The sequence below is a fragment of the Durio zibethinus genome, chromosome 17 (genome assembly GCF_047325235.1).
Source record: "Durio zibethinus cultivar Kanyao isolate XHJ-2024 chromosome 17, ASM4732523v1, whole genome shotgun sequence".
NCBI classification, from domain to species: Eukaryota; Viridiplantae; Streptophyta; class Magnoliopsida; order Malvales; family Malvaceae; genus Durio; species Durio zibethinus.
This window is the reverse complement of record NC_143178.1, coordinates 5,397,676-5,407,484: the sequence shown is the minus strand read 5'-3', so window position 1 is coordinate 5,407,484 and position 9,809 is coordinate 5,397,676. Positions and strand designations below refer to the sequence as shown.

The window sequence follows — 9,809 nt, the reverse complement described above, 5'->3', positions numbered from 1 at the left end:
GGCTTGTTGTAGGGCAGGTCGATCTGAGTGTTGGTTGTTATTTATTTCTATTTCGGCTTGGACAGTTGTCTCTCCTTCCTTCAATGTTATTTTCTTGGGTTGCATTGCTCCACGCTCAGCTAATGAATAAAAAAGGCCCTTTACCTAGCGTGTCAAGTGTTTGTGCCTAGCTTCGAAGTAAGGGTATTCCTAAAAGAATAAGAGATTGGAAGAGAACGATTAGACGCAAAGGCAGAGAGTGTTCCCTGAGTTTACACTTCGACGCATAAATTAGAATAAGAAAGGTCGGAAGGAAAAAAATGTAAAGGATTAGGATTAGGATTAGATGGAACTTGCTTTGGTGGTGCTTGGATGTTTGTATTTATAGATGAAAGTTAGGGGACCAATGAGGGACAATAATAACATGATCAAGTTAATGTGACATTAAGTGTGTCAAATTAGGTTGACACAAATGTTTGAATTACCTTTGATTATTGTTAGAAGATCTTAATGAGAAAAAAGATCATTATACCCTTTTATCACCAAATGTCCCGACACTTTCTTTTTACTACATTAGCTTCTCTTTCTTTCTCATATTCGCTATTACATAAGCCTGATTTTAGTTTGCAGTGGCTTTTCCTGAGAAAAAAGCAAAAGCACCGACAAATGGTGCATTGATATATGTGGCTGCCTCAGATTGCTGATAATTGTTACGATCATCTGCAAAGTTGTCTTTACTATCAGGACTACCTATTACAGATCCAACCAGGAATTCGGATTGAGTGAACTAAAGTACAGGTATTGAAAACCATTGCTACACGTCATGCGATTAGGATGTTCTTGAATGAATGGAACAGATGACCCCCTGCGGTGGACATGTTGTGGATATGTCTCTCCAAATCCAACCATGTAAGACATTTTGGAAGGATTATCACCTAAACTTTAGTCCACCTGCTTCTTTGCTTGTGCTATGAAGCTCTCTGCGGTTACAGTCGAAGTCCCACACGTGGCTACTCCACCATTTGCGTCAAGGTACTTGGCCTACGTTAAGAGGAGGAAAGATGTGGTAGTTACTTACAGCAGATTGCTCTCGCTTGCTTTGTAGAGAAGCCCCCAGGGGCGTAGCTAGGGGGTTGGCAGGGGCCCTGGGCCCTCCAAAATTTTTTTTATACCATTGTAGCAGAATACTTCATCTCATCAAAAATAACATTTCCCAACCATGCTACGAATGAAATTGAGACTTCTAGTAAGTTAGAATTAACAGAGGCCTATACTGCGTTGACCTGGTGTATGGTGGGCTTGGAATCCAGATGTTCCTGGAATTAAGGTGCATATGTAGTTGTCTGAATGTGATTTGTATAATTGAAATTCTGCTGTGCTTTTCTCCAAGAAGTCCTGTTAAATCACCCAAAATTGGCTAAGCGTCTATTAGAGGAGGAGCAAGGAATGAGGTTCAGGAAAATGACTTGGACAGAAGGGCCCTCGTTCCAGTTCTCATATCATCCCAACTGAAGGAATAGCCATCATTATCTGATCCCATCTTGTGTCCATTGGACTGGATTTAAGATGAGCTGTCCTGTGAGGCTCGATGAATCCATGATCCACACCAGAGAAGTTCATCCTATCCAAAACATTTTGGTTAATAATCATAGTTAAATTCCAATTTTCAACGAATTAAGAAGAAAAGGGTATTTCAATTTATCATTTTGGATTTTCAATTTTAAGTTTTATTTAATCATTTTTAATTAAAAATTCAAAATAAACAATTTCATCTAAATTTTTTATTTGCTATTTAAAAAATAATAATAATAAAAAAAACCCCTCTGATAAGAGATTATGGGCTTCATTCTTGTCACTCAACTACTCAAGGCCTGAGTAAGAGCAAGTTTAAGCCATGTAGACCAAGAGACTGCTTATAGACCAATAAACATCGATAAACAAAATCCTATTTGGTTTTGGATTGTAATCTAGGTTTGCTGGTGGGCCAACAGCCCATAATAACTCAACAACAGAATTCCATGCTGGCAGAAAAGCTCAATTGCGCTTCCATCCATTGAAACTGGAGTTCTTTCCCTGCAAAAATGTTAATTTGAACTTTGAATCCTAACCATTGGCCAGCCGGCTAACCTCTAACCACCCACATGATCTTCTGAAAACTGTTGAATTTCTCGGGAACAGAGAGAAGAAACAATGCAACCACCGAAAATCACATGCTGATCTCTCCTTTTCTCTCTGCAGCTCATGACTTTTGGCTTTTCATCATTCATTTTTTCTGGTTGAGTATTTCAACATACGCCATATGGCCCATACCCTGCCGTGATAAACCCATGCAGGCTGAACCCCAACCATGACCTGGACAGCTCCTCTTTGCATTTCATTTTCAATAAAAGTCAACGTTTTTGCCCATTATTTTACCATAGTAAACCATCATTGAAATGAAGAGAATCAAGAGACTCCAGCGCTGCACCAATTACAGAAAATTCAATCACTTCACTATTCCGTTCATCATAAGCGTTGGGAAGGCAAAATTTATGGAAACAGCTACTTTTTGTGCTTCTTCTGGCACAGTGACACTTAATTCAGTATTAAAAGTCAACGGTTACGACTGAAATTTAAAAAAAAAAAAGAAAAACTGAGGAATTGGCTTACAGGGAGAGGGATCTTGAGAGAATGATTCATTGATGATTGATGAGTTGTTCATGGCAACCAGATAGAGAACACGATTATCAAAACGAGGAGCAAAGAGTACGCTTGGGAGGAGAGTTTAAGGATGTAAACGGATGGGTAGGCGTGTGGAGTAGGTAGAGTATTCTTAAAGTTTTTTGTTTTTTTATTATATTTATTTTCATATCAGTATTTATTCTTCAGTAAAAAATTTATATCCATTTTTATTCTTATGCAGATTTAATGGATATAAAAAATTTCCGAAGACCTTAAAAAATAAAAAAATTATTCTATTCCTAGTGTACCTCACATATATTTCTACATACGTATATCTTTAACATTTTAACTTTCTTGCCAAATAATAAAAATCAATCATCAAAACAAAAAAAAAATACTTTAAAAATTTATTAATATCAAGAATGGATAGTAAGAATAATAAATTAAAAATTATATTTCACAACATATATAATTCTTTTTTATATATTATTATAATTTTTTAATTTCATAAATAAAATTAAAAAATTAGCGTATATCTTATTTTTTTAATTTTTTATTTTTATTAATAATAAAAATATATATCATTCTGTATGTCATTCGTAAAAAAATTACATACCATTTTATTAATTCTGATAGTAAAAAAATTTTACTATCAATTGATACAATAATCGTACTTCACTTTAAATTTTATGAATTGGACAAAGAAAATTCTTTTGGGTTGAATTTGGGCATAAAATCCCATTTCTACCTTTTTTTTTTTTTTTGTTTTTTTCACAAGCTTTCCCTCTCTCTCTATTGGTTCTTCTCTTTACGATATGTATGATGTCATGGTTGATGCAATTGTGACTTCACCTACTTAGTTCCATTCCATTTTTCTAACTTTGTGTAGTTTATTAAAACTATGGGGAATTGGCAAAGGTACTTTAAAAAATGTTTGAAAAAGTTTAATCAGATTACGAATTTTAAAAATATACCTATTATAATTTATCTAATTAAAAAAAATAAAAAACAAAATAAAAAAAAGTCTAATTGAGGTATCACACGAAGACCTAAATTGACTTCTTTTTTTTACGAAGTTTAATTATAGATTCTAAAAACACCAAAATAAAAAAAATGGTTTAAAAAATTCCTGAATTTTTTTTACAAATTTATTTAATTTAAAATTAATAAAAGAAAGTGTCAAAAAAGTTTTTCATAAAAATATCAAATGAATTCCACAAAAAATTTTAAAGAAACAAAAATAAAATTATTGAATTAATGTAAAAAGAAAAATATTAAAAATAAAGATAACAAAATTAAAAATAAAGTAGGAAACTCGTTTGGTACTAAATGGCACCCAAATATGTAAAATTAATACATGAGAGCCTTGAGAGCGAGGAAACCTTCCGTTGGGAGGTGCATGAGTGAAGGGTTTTCGAAGTTTCACATCTTGAAAAAATAAACCAAATTTTGTATATGAAAAAATATAGAAATATTCTTTTGAACCCAAATAAGTAAAATAAACCAAGAAAAAGTATATTCTACTAAATTATTGGAGAATTTCATAAATCAATTTTTAAAAATAAAAATAATTGTTAACAAAACATTTTATATTTTATTCTATCAAACTATTGAATGATTGCATCTTAAGTTAAATCTTACTAAACTATTGAAAAATTTAATGAATTTTCTCAAAAGTAAAATTTTATAAATATTTTACAATAAAATCTCACTAAATTATTGGGAGATTTGCATAAAAGTAAATTCTATCAAACTATTGAAGAATTTTGCTAATTATTTTTTTGAGTAAAATATATTAATAAATCTAACGACGGAACTTTTTTAGAATGGGACATTAGTCGCCATAAATACTTTTGAGGTAAGAGAATTATCTTAAATTACTACCAAACTATTAAAGTAATCTTAAGATCAATTTTCAGTGGTAAATATTTGGGTAAATTATAAAATGTTTAAGGCTTAGATAATTTGAAATCAAACTGGTACTATCTTTTGATAGGCGTCATGAAGGTGTTATAACATTTCTCATGTTTAATTGTACTCTCAAACTTAAAATTTGATTTTATGGATCAAAATTTATTATTTAAAAATACCTAAGTTAATTTTGAGAGTCTTCTTTAAATATGATAGATTCAATTAAATGACCAATCACACATAAATAAAAAAGATTGGTGGCGACTCCTTTAATTCATGTCTAGCAGTAGGTCCACGGATCTATACGTTATAACAAACCTTCAATTGCTTATTTCGTATTTCCTCTTACAGACTGGTAGTAAAGTAGCTAGGATCTTTTCATATTAGTTTATTCTCTATTTGTGTTAAGAATTTGAAAGCAATACTTTTAAGCTTAAGCATCTTTTTCAATCCCTACCTATAGTTATGAGAGATTAGAATCTCCCATATGCTTATCCCTTTAAGCACATAACTTTGAATCCATGTTATCTATAGAGAGCCAACCTGTGTAAAAAAAAACTAAAGAAGTTTTAGCACACAAACTTGATTCTATACCTTTCTGTCTTTTAATCCAAGCCTTCCCTTAGACTTGAGCTTGCAAATTACTTGTCAACTGACTCAAGCCCCTTTTATTACATTGGTTTCCATTTTTCAAAAGAACCTTAAGCAAAGTTGAGTAATCTTTTTAAGAATCGACTTAGGCAAAATAAAGTGCTTATACCAGTAGTTATGGAGACTGAAAATAATAGACTAGATTAACTATAATTGACTAGCATATGTAGACACCATTTTATGTATTTATTTATTTATTTTTTTTCCTTTTTCTTTTTTTTTTGGTAACTTTTCTGTCGATCGCTGGCAGTACAGCTGCCTACAAGCTGCCCCAGCTCTAGCAGCCACTGGTAGTCGTTTTGATAGCTAGTGGCTACCCTAATCGTAGGCAATCAAAATCTCAGATTTTTTGAGATTTTGATTTTTTTTTTGCTTTATAAATAAAGTTGCAAAAACACAAACGAAAAAAAAGCCTAGAAGCTCTGCCAAAAAAACCAAAAACAGAACAAAAGACACTTATTGCCAGATTAAAAAAAAAAGTTTCCTGTAGAAAAAAAAAAAAGAACCAAAATACAAGCAAACCAACAGTCCTTGGAATGGGAACAACAGCGCCAGTCTACAGAAACGAAAAAAAATCATAGAAACAAGAAAAGCCAGTTTGGTCGAAACCTTTTAGGCTAGATCCCTGCTGTTCGAAACCCTTTTTCATAAAATTAGGCTAGGATCTAGACTTAGGAGGCTGAAAACATTCATTTTAGAGATTTTTTATTTTTTTGACCACCAACAGACGGTGGTCAGCGCGGTAAAGCAGTCGTCAGATTCTAAGTTTTAGAGAGAGAAAAAAAGAGTTGTCTGAGAGAAAGAGAGAGAAAAAAAAACTAAAAAAAAGTTGATTTGGCCTTTAAATAAGCCTTCAAAATGACGTCGTTTAGGAAGATAGCAAAACAACGTCGTTTCGACCCTAAAGGATCCGCGCGTCGACCCGTAACCCGACCTTGGATCCGCGCACCCGATCCGATAACCCGTTTTTCCTTTTCTCTCTCGATCGATCCAATTGAGTCGACCCAAATCAGACCAAACTGGTGTCGAACAGCTGAACCTGAACCAACCAGATCAGACCGGATTGAACCACCAAATTGGCCCAAATCGTTGACTGGTCCGATTCAGGTAAAAAATTTTTTTTTAATTTTTTTGTTATTTTAAATTTTATTATTAATATTTATGCATATAAAATTGTTTAAATTTACCAAAATAAATTTTTATTATTTTATAATAATAATAAAAATAAATAATAAAATTTATAATAAAGTTTTTTATAAGTATAATTAAATAAAAATAATTCAAAATTAATGAAAAATAATAAAAAAGAAATTTTTATTCGATGATGAGATTCAAAGGTACTCCGAATAGTGATACCTACGAAATCTCTAGGTGAGAAGATTTTTTTAAATACTACTAGTGTATTGGAGTATTTAAAAAAAATTTTCAATACAATAAAAAATTTTCTTTTCCTTAATAAAATAATAAAAATTAATTAATAAATTAAGAATAAGTAATAAAAAATGAGAAAAAAAGAAAATTTATCCAATGATGAGATTCTAAAAGTATTCCGAGTAGAGATGCTTTAAGAACTCCCTAGGTGAAAAGATATTTTTTTAATATTACTAGTGTATTGGAATATTTATAAAAAATCTTCAATATAATAAAAATTCATCTTTTCTTCATTTTTTTAAATGAACAAAAAGAATAAAAATTCATAATATTTCTAAAGAGTAAAAATAAAATGTGTGCATCAATATGTTAGCATTTGCATTGCATGCATGACATAATTTTTATGAAAAGTAAATTCGAATATCTGATGATAGGATTCTAAGGTATTCTGAGAAACGATACTTAAGAAATCTTTAAGTGAAAAAAAGTTTTTCTAATGTTACCAACGTACTGGAACATTTTAAGAATTATTTCAATAAAAATGTTCTAATTTATTTTTCTCGAATAAAAATAAATAATAAATAAAAAACAATTTCTAATAAATAAAAAAAGAAAATTATTTTTCAAACATTGAAAATGAGATTATTTTTTATTAAAATTAAAGGATAACACGTAATTAATTGATACCGTTTTAAACGGGTGCTGTGGGAGTGCTAATCCTTCCCCATACATAACCGACTTTCAAACTCAGACTGTTATGTAAACCCTAAAATTATCATTTTCATAAATTTTAATTAATTTTAAGATTTCATAAAAAAGATATGTTTTAATAGGTGGCCAATTACACCTAGCCAAAAAAAGATCGGTGACGACTTCGTTATATTTTTTATTTCGTTTTCAAATTCGTCTGGTGGACACAAAATCATTACGACAGTTTAGTGACTTCGCTGGGGATGCCATTTTTTTTAGAGTCAGGCCAAAATTAACTATGTGTTATCCTTAAATTTTGATTTAAACAATCATAATTATTTTTTTAAATTTTTATTTTTCATTTTCAATAAGAAAAAGAAAAAAAAAATAAATTGAAAACGAAAAATTCACATACATTTCACACATTTATTTTATTATGTCTTTTATGCTTTAGTTTTCTTGTATATATTACTCTTGATAAATTAAGAAACATATACACACATAATGATATGATGCATCTCATGCATAAGCTCTATACCCGGGTTTCATCCTGTATAGGGGAAGTAAAGTACCATGCCCTCGTGAGGTGATAACCTCTGCAATGGCAAGCGAAATACTTTCACTTGAATTGAACCCTTTTCGTTCATAGCCTGTAATGAGTAAAGATCGGGGTACCTTATTATTCCAGTGTGGACGATAGTAAGGAATAATTTGAGAACCTTTAGATGCATGTCAACCCAAATCCAGCATGTAATAAGCAGTAAGAAGCCAACCTTAGGTAGAGTTTTACCCACTTTTTTTAGAGTTTACCAAAGTATGTAGGAATAAATGTTGTGTGTAATACAAAACAAAACAAAACTCAAAAATCTCAAAACTTAAAAAAAAAGTTTTTTTTAAAACCACATCCTTACACTAACTCAATTTTGTTTTGTTTTTCTCTTTTACATTAATCATATCATACAGTTCTACATCGAGATATTTGCTCTAGGATAACTTTTTCCTAAGAAGTCTTCATGGATCTCATAGAATTATAGATTTACTCATCTTCAATCAGTGTCTCATGTGAGTCGTATAATGAAGTATATGTTTGGTTAAAAGAAACCCAACAAAAGAGTGAAGACTGTTTGTGTACCGATTATGTGTCTGAGTTACCTAAAAATGTGCACTTAGATCTCACACAAAATGATTTAGAAGACTTAGCCATTATCTAGGGTCAGTTAAGCGAAGAAAAAAAAGAAAGCTTTTGTAAGAAGTATGGACAGATTACATCTCTCATTTCAGTAATGATTGATAAATAGTTGGTTATGATAGCTATATAGTTTTGAGATCCATCCTATAAATGCTTCACTTTTAATCAAAAGGATTTGGTGCCAACAATTGAGGAGTATTAGGTTTTGCTTGGGATAGAACTACAGTGTCTGGACAAAGTGTTTACTTAAAAGTCAAAATCAGATTATCGTAAAAAGTTAGCCAAGCTTATGGGGGTAAAAGTAGAAACCATAGATTCTTTTGCGAAGCCTAAAAGTGAACATCTCGACATCTATTGGGATTTTTTCTGAAATTTCATTCAAGGGCATTAGAATGATGATCAAGGCTTAGTTATATTTGCTCTAGCATTGTATGACATGGTAATCTTTTCGAAGACTTTGGGTTACGTTGAGATAATTGTGGACTTTTTTGAGTAAATTAAAACCCAAGTAATTAATCTTGCATCAACAGTCATAATCGAAACCATCAGGTCATTAAATTTTTGTAGACGAAATGGAAAAAGACGATTCATAAGATGTACACCTTTATTATATGTGTGGGTTAGAAGTCATTTCAAGTGTGGGAAGAGTACATTTTTGAAATCGTATCTTAAAAATAAGGCACCAATCAAAAAGTTTCATAAAAGTCAATGGCTGATATTGAAGATCAAATGAGAGTGGGTTTTATATATACGAAGGCTTACCGGGGATAAAATTGAATGGATGGTGCCTTGGATACCTCGGGTGCTCTTGTTGTATCGTGAAAGAAACGAGCCATGGATATCGTTATTAGGGCTATAGGGCGTTGTAAGTTATGCTTCGTTAATGGTGCTTAGGCAATTTGGTGCATAGCAATTTGTTCCTGTCACTCATGGCTTGGCCTAAGTAGAATTCATTTATGGGGAACCGAATCCACCAAAAACCTCAGAGCAGTTGATTCAAGTATGGAAGAAAACATGAAGAATGAGATTAAGGCCTCTCATCGATAATGTCACCCCCGATTATCAAATTTGAAAAGTAAAGCGGCCTAGAGATATAATACTTTCTTTTGATGACAGCTCACATCGATTAGCTAATCTTTTAGAAGAAATGCAATTTTTAGAAATTGAACTTGTGAAGAAAGAATTAGAAGCTAAAAAAGAAAAAATAAGAAAAAAAAATTTGAAACTTTGCGAGAAGGTGAGATAATTAAAATATGAAGCAGAGATACAATAGAGCAGATTGGAAAAAGCTATAAAAGAACGGGATATGGCTAATAATGATTTGAAAGATCTACACCAGGAAAATAAGAGGTTACGA

The 9,809-nt window shown here is 31.4% G+C and overlaps 1 pseudogene; it reads right to left on the bottom strand.

Moving 5' to 3' along the window:
- Positions 1-598: 598 nt before the first annotated feature.
- LOC111274053 (endoglucanase 1-like) lies at positions 599-2,352 on the bottom strand (annotated as a pseudogene).
- Between the last annotated feature and the right edge of the window lie 7,457 nt (positions 2,353-9,809).